This window comes from Sminthopsis crassicaudata, chromosome 3, assembly GCF_048593235.1.
Source record: "Sminthopsis crassicaudata isolate SCR6 chromosome 3, ASM4859323v1, whole genome shotgun sequence".
In the NCBI taxonomy this organism is placed as follows: domain Eukaryota; kingdom Metazoa; phylum Chordata; class Mammalia; order Dasyuromorphia; family Dasyuridae; genus Sminthopsis; species Sminthopsis crassicaudata.
The window spans coordinates 215243466-215256391 of record NC_133619.1 but is presented as its reverse complement, the minus strand read 5'-3'; the positions used below and the strand labels follow the sequence as shown (position 1 = coordinate 215256391).

Genomic DNA, 12926 nt, shown 5'->3' with positions numbered 1-12926 from the left:
TAAAGATGAGGAATGGAGAATCCAGAACTAGCTGGAGCAGTTGGTAGAAAACAAAGGAGAGTTTAATGTTATGTCACAGTGCTCAGTTTCCAGAATTATCCTGACCCAGTCCTGACTCAGTTTCTCTGCTTCAGCTCAAAGCTCAGTTCTGCAAAACCTCTCCTCCCTCTTTGATAAGGATGAAAGCGCTTATGTTTTAGAATATCAGAGTGCCTCTCCACATCCCAAGCTACCGGAATGTCAGATACCGTCTTATCAAGATGCCTTTCCCCATCTCCCAGGTAACTCCCCTCCAGACCTCCCCTCACCCTGTCAGAACCAGATTGTTAGAGTCCCATTCCACTCTCAGCACCCTGACTCCACCCCTGCCTCAGACTACCCCCTGAGTCTGAGCCATGTATATATATATAAGTCATTGAGAACTCTCATTGTTTGCTGGATTCTTGGAAATGATTGTCTCATTCAGCCCTGGGACCAAACCATGGGTCCATTTGGTGCCAGTGGATCCTCTCTAAATTATTAAATATTTTCTAATCTCTATCTTGCTTCAGTTTCTCTGGCATTACATTTAGTACTCTAAGGACACTCTGATCTCCCCTAGCTAAAAGCATTAGCATCTCCACTGTTTATTTACATCCTCAGGGCCTAACACAATCTTGAACAAAGCAAATCTTCAATAAATTGCCATTTTTGATGATGATGAGCTATAATGTCTATTTCCTTAGAAATAATGAACCTTCTAACCTTAGAAATTTGGGACTGTCTGAAAAACAAGAATAATTGACTATAGGACTTTGTTAGACTTAATTCATTTCCCTTAAAGCATGTTTTCACTAAGACCTTATTTCTGAGTAAGCTTACAAAATAATTAATGATTTACTTGAGGCTACAAAACATTTTAAGATCTATCTTGATTTATCAGCTATTTTAAATAATATAAAGTTCATTCCTCTAATCTTCATGACTTTAATATGAATAATTTGCCAATCATTTCTTTAGCACAGAAATTTTTAACTTGAGGTCCTTAAACCTGATTGGTTTGGAGGTGGTAGTAATATTTTGGGAACTGTATTTCACTAATTGGTTTCAATAATTCCATCTTATTTATTTTTATTTTGGGTATTTAAGAAACTAATTCTCAGAAAGCTTCACCAGGGTGTCAAAGAGATTCAGACCCACAAATAAAGATTAAAAACTACTTTAGTAACAGTTATTTTAAGGCATTTTAATATTATTTTAGCATCATAGTCACCTTGATTTGTCTATATGATATTGAGCAAACGACTGAAAAAATAGCTTCCATACAAGAAGTTGTAATAAAAGAGAAATTATATAGTTTGATCTTTAAAAATGAAGGGAAGAGGATAGGCTTGATGTATAGACATAATTCCTAATTGAGGCTTTTTCATATTCCTCATCCCCACCCTTTTTTTCTCTTTTTATCTGCCTTTCCTATCCTCCTTCCATACATAAATTAAGTGCTTGAAATTAGACAGGAGTAAGAGAGGCTTCTGAAGATGAGACAATGTTGTCTGTGGTCATGGTTCTTTAAGGCCCTCTTAGCATCTGGAGGCCCTCAGCTGCAAAAATCCTATGATCTTTTCCTGAAGTATTACTATGGAAGCCTCCCCATTTTCCCTCTTAAAATTACATGTGGGATCACAAGTGCCAAAACTTTATTTCCTTAGTTCTTTTTCTCCATAACTACAATATTGACATAAATTCTACCTTAATTTTTTCCCCTTTCCAGTCTTCAGCTTTTTTGTTTTTTGTTTTTTTTTTTTGCTGAGGCAATTGGAGTTAAGTGACTTGCCCAGAGTCACACAGCTAGGAAGTGTTGTGTCTGAGATCACATTTGAACTCAGGTCCTCTTGACTTCAGGGCTGGTTCTCTATTCACTGTGCCACCTAGCTGTTCCCAGCTCCCAACTTTTTCAAACATTTTTGCAACAGTGAATCCTGTGGAGGGAGACCGATTTTCTGTCTAGTCTGGGTTACCGAGTACTGGAGTTCTTGAGAAACTTAATTTGCTCAAGTGGTTTGGGTGTCTTTTTTCATGGCCAAACACAGGGCATTCATTCCTACAATTTTCACCAATGTCAGATAAGAAGAGATTTTTATCCTCTATGCGAGAATCCTCTTCCTCATCATCTCCATCTCTTGGCTTCCATTTTATATGCCAGCTAAAATCCCAACTTCTTCTTCTTCTTCTTTTTTTTTTTTTTTTTTTAAATAATAGCTTTTTATTTTTCCAAATACATGCAAAGATAGTTTTCAACTTTCATCTTTGCAAAATTTTGTGTTTTCTCTCTCCCTTCTCCCTTCCTTCCTCCCCTAGACAGCAAGCAATCTACTATGAATCAAAATATGCAATTCTTCTAAACATATAAAATCTTGAATTCTACAAAAACTCTCCCATACCCCTTACTGGTAGTGCCTTCCTTTTGTGGTCATCACTAATTTGTCCTCCCTCTATTCTGTTTCCATATAGTTGTTTTGTGTGTTCTTTTCCATCAGAATATAAACTCCTTGAAAGTTAGCACTATTTTTTACCCTTCTATGTGTCCATAGTATGTCTGGCACATAGTGGATACTTAATAATTTCTTGAGTATACCAAACACTTTGAAAGCTTCTCTTGCTATGAATATTTCCCTCTTCCCCAAAAGATCTTATCTTCTCCTTGCCTTATTTCAACTTATATATCTTTTAGTAATTTCTCCATTTCCCCACTTGAGTTCACTGAATTTTCTCCTCTACTCTTTTTGTTAGTAATCTGCTGAGTAATTGCTAAATCTGGCTAACCTGAGGATGACAATGGAATACTATCACTCTACTGTGAATTTTTGTTCAAGAAAAAATGTACTTATTCCTCTAGTAGTAACACTGAAATGGGCTTTCCACACCAAAAGAGATCTAGGTCATAGGACTTTGGTCATTGAAAAATCTCCTACAATTCCAGTGTTAAATAACAGCTTCTAGAGTTATCACTTCCTCTGATTCATCTAGCCCACAGTTCTCCAAATTGATCTAATCATCTTCAACAACTGCTCAGTTGTTGAACTTATAACATTCTCTGAGATAGCTAGAACTTAATTCATACTATTGGCCTACCTGAAAACGGGTTTAATTTATACTAATATATTTCATGGCCAAGAATCAAGAAAAGTTTGTAGAGCATAGACCAGAAGTAAAATTAAAATGTTGTGGTTCCTTTTGCACATTTCTTCATATGAATTTGATTTTTTTCATTTTTTAATATGTCATTACTTCAGCCTAATTCATATGTTAAGATGTGTAACCCAATCAATAGTTGTAACTTCGTATAAACTTATTTTTAACTTTTAAATCTTGTAAAAACACAAATCACATGTTTAAGTGGTTGTGATGTAAATTTCCTCCTTTTTGGTCAAATATGACATCCTTTGCTTAGCATATACCCGACTATTTGTATTCTTATGCTAACATTTTAGCATAGCTGATTTAATAAATATATGTACTTATTTGATGTTTTAATTTACATTTCCTGAATTCATTGTATTATTATATGTCGTCTTATAGTATATTCCATGAAATAGCTAAAATAAAACCTTCCCTTAGCTGAATGTTCTAATTTCATGAAAAATAAAAGCTGAATCCTCAGTATTTTGTAATTTAAGAAAAAAAACTATCATTCTCCATGGTAAACAAAGATTTTAGCACTGGAAAATTTTGAACTCTTCTTTCATCCCTTATGCCCTCTGTTAAGGAAGAGAAAGTCTAATGAAACCAGGATATTCAAAGAGAATCATCAAATTTTTTAAGTTAATTAATAGCCATGACTATTATGAACACTGACTTTTATTTTTCACAAGTAAACATTTCTTCTGCAGAAGTTAATCGCTACTATTGGAACTAAAAATTAACTCAGACAAACTATGAAAATGTAATTTTTGCCGACATTCAACTAATAAGGCAGCTGTAAGGATTTTAAGGAACAAAGCTTTCTCAAAAGGGAAGTAAGTACTTTCTTACACAAGACCCAAAAAATAAATAGCAAGAATGCATTAAATCTTCTGACATTAGATTGTCTTATTTTGTGGTCAAATATTTACTAACTTGAAAAGGATGTATTTTGTACCTTTAATATCACTTTTTGTTGACAAGAAATTACTGCTGAACTATTTTGTGAGTGAGAGACTATTGTCAACTTACTAAATTTTCTGGTTGAGAGTTTCTATTTTCTACATTTAACTCAAGATTTTGAAGACAGAAGTCAAAGAATCTGATATATTCACATGGAGACTAGTTTATGTGGGACAATTCTATATATTTTTCTAAATGGAGAGTAAAATGAAGGCCTAGTTAATTTAGTGAGTACTTACTGTGGACAAAGCCACTATATTAAATATATGTGAATATGGGCGTCCATATAACTGAAAATGATGAGACTTCAGGAAATCAGAGGGTGCTGAAAGAATAAGCCTGGGGGAGCTACCATATAAAAAGTACTGGATGAACTGGTATGTACTTCCCATAAAGTGCAGAAAAGAAAGCAGGTGGAGGTGAATTTAAACTTGTCCCAGGCAGAAGAATATTTCAGGGAGTCACTTTTTCCTTCCAGAATAGTTCTTCACTCTGGGAATTCGCTAAAGGGAAAAAGCTACTCTATAGACTAAATTAGCAGAGTTCATCTAATTCAAGAGGAAAGTTTGTTCAGTATTGCTCCTGATATCCCGATTGATGAGTAGAAAATGATTCAAAGCAATGTGGGGCAACAACATAAGCAGCCCCGGAAGTGGAAGACCTGGGTTCAAATCCTACAACCGTTCCTTACTGGGACGATCTTGATTATTAGTCTATTTTCAGTGAGATGCGTGACCCCTATGAAATCCGCAAAGGTTACAAACCGGGGTTCTGTTGCTTTTTTGGATTTGTGATGGAGAAAATGTTCATTAATTAGATTAAATTTAAAAGTGTGTTGTGCAAACGTATTTTCCGCGTCCCTCGAAGGGCAGGTTGTTAAATATTTATGTCCCGATGCTGAGTCCCACGCGTGCGGATTTAGATGTGATTTTCAAGTTTCCGTGCCCGCAGGACGCCCACACGCAGAAGAAGAACGGAGGGGTGCAGGGGAGGAGAGAGGAGAGGAGGTGGCTCCCTGCACAGAGGGCGGGCAGGGGGTGGCGTCTCCCAAGATGGCGGTGACGGCGGCGGTGCGGCCCAGACTGCAGTTAGGGGAGTGAGTGGGCGGCCGCGCGAGCCCGAGCGCGCGCCCGAGAAGAGAGTCGAAGGTAACGGTTTGAAAAAGGGGACAGGTGACGCCGAGGCTGAGCTCCCGGCGAGGAGGAGTGGGAAGGGTGACGTTATGGAGTAGCGGCCGCGCGACGCAAGAGAGCGAGCGCGAGCCCGCGCCCGAATTTCTCCCTCTCCCCCCCAATCTAGCGCGAGATTAGAGAGGGGGGAAGCGAAGGCGGGATGACAACGCCATCTATCGGAGCCTGTGCCTGGCCCTCGGATGCCATTTTTTTCTCCCTTTCCCGCCCCCTTTAATATCACTGAGGGATAGCTAGGCTACTCACGTCCCTTATTTTATCCTTTCCCTCTTTAGGCTCTAATTAAGTCTAACTCATCGAGGTTAAGCCTGCTAGGACCTGTTTTTTAAGTGTTGAGGGTACAAATGCACACATTAAAAAAAAAATTGTTCTTCCCTGGCTCTGACTTTTTCTCTCTGTGTCTCTCAGTCTCATTGTCTCTCTCTGTCTCTGTCTCTCTCACAGTTGTCCCATCTGGAAAATAGGAGAGTTGGTAAGGATCAACTGAGAGAACCTATGTCAGGTGCTTTGCACATTTTAAAGCTCTGTCATCATCATCATCATCATCATCATCATCATCATCATCATCATCATCATTGTATTGGAATATCTTTTCCATAAAAGATATTAATTTTATTATTTTTATTATTTCATATTAAACATGGCATGTTATTAGCCATACACATTTCATGGCTTGCCACTATGCCAGCATCACAAATATTGTTATTTAAGCCTAAGAAATTACAAATTTTGATATAGATAGATATGACCGCTGTTATGGAAAAAAGGAATTTCAGCTCAAAGTCTCTTTTCCAGTTCATTAAACAAAATTGTTATTAAAAAACAACTATATTCTTTTTTTTTTTTTTCCTGAAGCTGGGGTTAAGTGACTTGCCCAGGGTCACACAGCTAGGAAGTTTTAAGTGTGTGAGACCAGATTTGAACTCAGGTCCTCCTGAATTCAGGGCTGGTGCTCTATGCACTCTGCCACCTAGCTGCCACCTAGCTGCCACCTAGCTGCCACCTAGCTACCACCTAGCTGCCACCTAGCTGCCCCCTAACTATATTCTTTACAGAGGAGAAAGTGAATCTGCTCTTTGCTTTATCCTCCCTCCCCCAAGTTTTTCTTTGTTATCTTTCTCTTTGTCTTCTCAAACTATTAATGTTTTCTGTCAATGATTTCTTCTGAATAACAACTAAACTCATTCTCTTTATAGGTTACACTTAAAATTCAAACTTTTAATAGATGACATTAAAACTCTGTGTTCTCAAAGCTTTCTCACAGTCCAAAGTTAAAACATAGTCTCCATTCTAGGAGTGTTATTCTTACAGGAATAACATTAAACTGTCACCATTTGAAATTCCAAAGCTTCTTAAAACAGTAATATCTGTAGTCACTATGGGAAAAAGTGATTTCAGGTTCTAAATTACAGGAAATTCACATCAATTATAGCTGTTGTTAACTATACATATGTATCTACACATATATTACATATATATTTCACATATATATAACATATATAAAATATTTTCAGCTATCTTTAGGTGAATTTCCTAAAACTTGACTATGTCAGCTTTTCAAGACAAGGATAAACAAAGCACAAAAATATAATCTTTATTGTCAAATAACATTAAGTTTTAATTCAGGCATCTCCAGACCGGTTTTCCTCGTTCTTTATCGGTTTACAGCAAAAGGAAACAGGTCTGTTTTGCAATTCTCTGAAAGGGTAATTCTGAGTCACATAATGACATTACATAGCTTGACTAATGAAAACTATTCTTTTCTATTCCCACTTGTTTCCCTGAGAAATAGATTTTCATCTTCAGATGTTACCACAGTTTCTAAAATAAATTTTCAGTATTTCCTTTTGGCTAGAGCTCCAATACAGAAACAATCAGAAAAGTGTATTACTATGCTTCAGTTGCCTCTTGATCAACCTCTATGGGTCTCTTTCCCCATTTCTTAGCTCTTCTCAGCACATCCATTTAGACAGAGTCCAGATCAGCTCAGTCATCCTAAAAAAGCCACTGTGTACCAACAGATATCTCCTTCCCTATGTTCTTATCCCAGCTTTTCTATCTTGTCTTTGTTATTAGCATGTAAGCTCCTTGAGGGCAGGGACCAGTTTGAGTTTTTTGTTTTGGCTTGTATTTATATTGTATCACTAATACTTTATATTTTAATAAATGCTTGTTGATTGACTGGGACTCTGACATATTTTTGGTTTACAAGTCCTATAAAAAAAAGACTCAAACTTTCAGCTCATAGTGAAGGAGTTATTATTTAAGGCAGAAGTGTGCTGTAGCTAACTCCTCATCCAGCATTGGTTGATGTGAAATTAGAAAATATCATTTCCTTTTTTTTTTCCCCCCCTGAGGCTGGGGTTAAGTGACTTGCCCAGGGTCACACAGCTAGGAAGTGTTAAGTGTCTGAGACCAGATTTGAACTTTGGTCCTCCTGAATTCAGGGCTGGTGCTCTATCCACTGCACCACCTAGCTGCCCCAGATATAATTTCCTAAAAGAAAAATTATATTTATTCTATATGGTTCCAAAGGCAAAAATAGGATGAAAGGATAGAGGTTATAAAAGTTTAGAAAGATAAGATACTGTTTTTAGAGTTAATAGGAAGTCACTGAAATTTACTGACCAAAGGAGTAACATGATTTTTGGGGGAGGGGCAATTTAATCATTTTATTAACAAGAGTACAGGTTATTAAAAGAATGGTCATTTGGCCATCTCTTTTAGACCAAAGACAAACACTTTATCAAAGGTTTCTCGGGACTTATGAGGAGAGACAATGTAAAAAGGGAAAAATGAATGACAAAATGGTTTGAAGAAAATCAAAGGGGAGTTACATGTTTAAAACTAAATTAGGAAAATAATTTTGGCAGCACTGTGGAGGATGGATCAGAAATGGAGTGACTGAGGCAAGGAGACCAAATAGGAGAACATATTTTGGCTTAGAAACTTCCTAACAACCAGAATTGCCTGAAAATAGAATGAAGGGTGTCAGGAGGTAGTTGGTATGAGTTCCCTGTCATTGGAAATATTTAAGAAGAGAATAGATGAGCATGAAGGGACCCTAAAACTTTCTAAAACTTCTTGAAGGAGAGATTCTCCTTGAACCCTGTGTCTGTGGGACCCTGCCCAAGGGAAACAAGATAAACAGCTTCATTCTGTTATCTTGATGGGACTAAAGCATTCAGTTCCAAGATTTTCTACCCTTATTGTTGGCTCAACCACTCCCCATAAGTGGTCTCATTTAGCCCTGGGGGCAGTGACAGCATTGAGGAAATCTCATTCAATTGAAACTTCTGTCTTAGATTTCCTTATAAAAACTGCAACTTGGAACTCACTTCTTTGCAGAGGTTCTAATATTCCATGCCATGCTATGCCAAGGAAACCTCTGCCTGCTGGAATAATATTCTCTTCCAGTGCTACCCTCTATTTATCCTCACCTATTTCCCTAATGAGACTTTATGCCTCTCTGTCAGGACTTCTCTACTAGAAAGTTTATTTCCCAATGCCTATAATAAGCCTCTTTTATCAATCTAGGTTTTTGGGTTTGTAAATTCCTTTACAAAGAATCTCTACACCTCCAGAAAGGGGGTTCCCCAAAATCCCTACTCTTGCGCCACATCCCAAGGGGGTATAGAGAAGCCAAACCTCTCCATTTGGTTTCCTGAACTCTGAACCTGCCATTAGACCTTATCATTTAACTTCCTGACTATCTGGAACCCTAATCTCATTTGGTTCCCTAAATCTAGACCTCATCATTTGGTTCCCTAACAGAATGGAACCCCAAAACCTAAACCTCATAAAGCATTTGTCAGCAATATCATAGAGTTACTTCAGGCATCTGGGAAGGAGTTAGATTAGATTAAATTCAAAACAATTAAATGCTTTTATGATTTAGTGGAAAGAATAACACAAACTAGTTTTAGAGTCAAAAGATCTGGGTCAAGTCCTAAATTTGACATTTAATAGTTTTATCATCCTAGCCAGGTTTTTGTGTGTCCATTTCCTTATGCAAAAGGGAATAATAACATTTTGGCTGCCAAACACAAAGAGCTATTGTGAGGAAATCACTTTTCAATTCAAATACTATACATACATATATACACACATACATATATATATTTTTTTAATTTTTAATTTTTTTTTCCAATTCTTCTGTTTAACCTCTTTCAGGTTTTAGTTTTCCTCATCTTAAAATGAAGAAGGTAGATCAGTGATCTCCAGAGCTCTGATTCATTTTTAAAAACACATCTTATAAGTATATATTTACTTGTTTATAAACATACTACTGTTAGACACAACTAGATGGTACAGTGGATGGAGCAACGAGCCTGGACTCAAAAAGAGCTGAATTCAAATTTGACCTCAGATATTCCCACCTGATTGACCCGAATAAGTCATTTTGACCTATTTGCTTCTACCTGTAAAATCAACAGAAAAAGAAAATAGCAAACTTCTAAGCCACATAGGATCACAAAAAGTTGGATTTAACTGAAACAAATGAACAACAAAAAGTCACTTAACTTTTACTTTCTCAATAAAATGTAAAATGGATAATAATAGCATCTATCTTACACAGTGATTGTAAGTATCCAGTAAGATAATAATATTTGTAAAGTATTCATAGGAGGCTATTTCAGTAAGTCAGGCTAGAAGTTATGAGGGTTATGTGAGTAGGGAGAATATATGAGATTTGTAAGGATAGAAACTGTAACACTATATTTAGTAACTGATTGGATATGTATAGTGAAGGAGACTGAGGAGTTAAGATTGTATCAAGATGGATGACTAGAACAATGGTTGTTCCCTCAGCAGAACTAGGGAAGCCCAAAAGTAAGGAAAGGTAATATAATAAAATCTATAAAATACTGCAAACATTGGCTGCTGCTTTGTTTCAGACCTACCTCAACATGTGGATGGAGTTCTAAGTTGGAGTATACAGATGCCAGGGTTGGTTTCAACAAGTAGGTAGGTTTGAAAAAGGTTTAGGCAGAATATAGAGCCTCTCCTATTCTAGTAGGTTTGGGAGGGTAAAAGATGGGCCTGATGCTGTTGGAGATTTCCTCCCTTGAGACAGGTTTTAGAAGAATGTGTTACAAGTCACTGAGAACTCCAGAGGCAGCTACTGAGACTGAAATTATGAATTGGTCTAGATATCCTAAAAAGTTACTTAGTTGTGCATACATATCCTTTGACTAGAAATATTACTACCAGTTCTATAATCCAAAAAGATCAAAGAGAGAGGAAAAGGTTATATGTGCAAAAATATTAATAGCAATAATTAATAGCATTTAATAGCACCCCACCCCAAACAATCCAACCTGGAAACTAAAGGGGTGCATATCATTTGAGTGATAGATAAATAAATTATAGTGTGTGAATGAAAAGGAATGTTATTGTACTACAATTATCTCCCATTCAGATGTCCATTATCTTCAGTAACTCATCTTCCTTCAAAATCAAATAAACTCTGAAATTCACTCCTTGGTACTCTTTGACCTTGGGAACCCTCCCTCACTCTGAATGGGGAAGGGGGGGGAGATCTTGGAAAGTTCCTCCCAAATTTTCCATTTAAGGATAATACCCAGTGAAATATTGGTGAAATCAGCTCAATTTCATGCCTGACCAGTCATTCTCAGCAGCCTAATAGTTTGAGCAGAAGAATTGGGGTTGTCCAATGTAAGTCAAGACAGAATGGTCAGGGATGAGAAATTTTGAAGTGATGGTAAGTGAATCATTAGAGGGGAAGATCATGGTTTTTAAACTATAAAGACTAGACGAATAAGGAGGGGTTAAGGGACTGATAGGGAGTAAAAACAGGTTTGTATAAGTGAGAAGTATGGAAGAAGTGAAAGACTATGAAGTTGTTATTGGAGAATGGAATTTAAGTGAGTTTCTGGTCTGATTGAAGGTATGGCAGAATCAGTGTGTGGCTGAAGTGAGATAAAAGAAAGAAGTCATTGGAGTTGAAGAGGTTGAGAAATTTTGTGGCTTGAATGTTAGAGGAATGGCCAACATGAGTATTGGAGTCCCCAAACTGATGACAATAAGATGATATGGAGAAGAAAATCTTCAACCAAGTGATTCTATTAAATTGTGATACTAAGAATAAATTGTCAGTCTTTTATATTTTCCTCATATTCTTGTTTATCCTGTGGATTTCTGGGATGATTTATAGAAAATAATAATAGCTTATATTTTTATACCACTTTACAATTCATATATCATTTTCTTCTTCAGCACTACTTATATTGAGCTATTTATCAAAGAAAAGTGAAAAGTGATATATTTTGGACAAAGGAATATTTTTTAAAAATTATTATAGCTTTTTATTTACAAGTTATATGCATGGGTAATTTTATAGCATTGACAATTGCTAAACCTTTTATTCCAATTTTTCCCCTCCTCCCCACCTTCTACCAATACATGTTAAATATGTTAAAGTATATATTAAATACAATATTAGTATATATGTCCAAACAATTATTTTGCTGTTCAAAAAGAATCGGACTTTGAAATAGTGTACCATTAGTCTGTGAAGGAAATAAAAAATGTAGGTGGACAAAGGTAGAGGGATTGGGAATTCTATGTAGTGGTTCATAGTCATCTCCCAGAGTTCTTTCCCTGCGTGTAGCTGGTTCTATTTGGTTCATCTCATTGTTGAAGAGGCCAGGTCCATCAGAATTGATCATCATATAGTATTGTTGTTGAAGTATATAATGATCTCCTGGTCCTGCTCATTTCACTCAGCATCAGTTCATACAAGTCTCTTCAGGGCTTTTTGAAATCATCCCGCTGGTCATTTCTTACAGAACAATAATATTCCATAATATTCATATACCACAATTTATTCAGCCATTCTCCCATTGATGGGCATCTACTCTGTTTCCAGTGTCTAGCCACTACAAAAAGGGCTGCCACAAGCATTCTTGCAAATATAGGTCTCTTTCCCTTCTTTAAAATCTCTTTGGGATATAAGTCCAATAGTAACACTGCTGGGTCAAAAGGTATGCACAGTTTGATAACTTTTTGAGCATAGTTCCAAATTGCTCTCCAGAATGACTGGATGTATTCATAATTCCATCAACAATGCCCACATCCCCTCCAACATCAAAAGAATATTTTTGAAGATAATCTTTGTTATATGTTCACAGGGCAAAGAATGTTAATAGACAGCATTTTGAGATTTGCAATGTGCTTCACATTTTCAATTCATTTGTCCCTGTTAAGGACATAGATTCTGCCAATGAAAGAGTAGACATAAATGAAGATGAAGCATTTCCAAGATGATAATATAACATAATATAATGAAAATATGGTTATTTATATAAAAACTGATTAACAATTTTTAAACAGCATATCCACTATGTAAAAGTATAATCATTTGCAGCCTTATTTCACTAAATTGTTATTGAAGGCAAATTTTAAAATGCTTATTTTTGCATTTTAGAATTTAGCTGTAAATTTAAAAATGCTTATTTTTGCATTTTAGAATTTAGCTGTAAAAATTGATCAAGTTGAATTAATCAATGATACGAAAACCTGAAGACAAAGCAGTTGATGCAATCTTTCTGGACAGATGTACTTGAAGCATGAAGTGGTTTTTCTCCTTTT

At 36.3% G+C, this 12926-nt stretch overlaps 2 protein-coding genes across 3 annotated transcripts in view; one reads left to right on the top strand and one right to left on the bottom strand.

Moving 5' to 3' along the window:
- The window catches only part of CLTRN (collectrin, amino acid transport regulator), an 87284-nt gene extending 82030 nt beyond the window's left edge, over positions 1 to 5254 (bottom strand). Inside the window, exon 1 of one of the 2 annotated variants that reach the window (XM_074299925.1) lies at positions 4508 to 5254. The gene's annotated coding sequence lies outside the window, so the exon portion shown is untranslated. The remainder of the gene's footprint in view (positions 1 to 4507) is intronic. The other variant, XM_074299926.1, reaches the window with a different exon arrangement.
- CA5B (carbonic anhydrase 5B) overlaps positions 5159 to 12926 on the top strand; it is a 53370-nt gene continuing 45602 nt past the window's right edge. The window contains exon 1 of the mRNA XM_074299922.1: positions 5159 to 5270. The gene's annotated coding sequence lies outside the window, so the exon portion shown is untranslated. The remainder of the gene's footprint in view (positions 5271 to 12926) is intronic.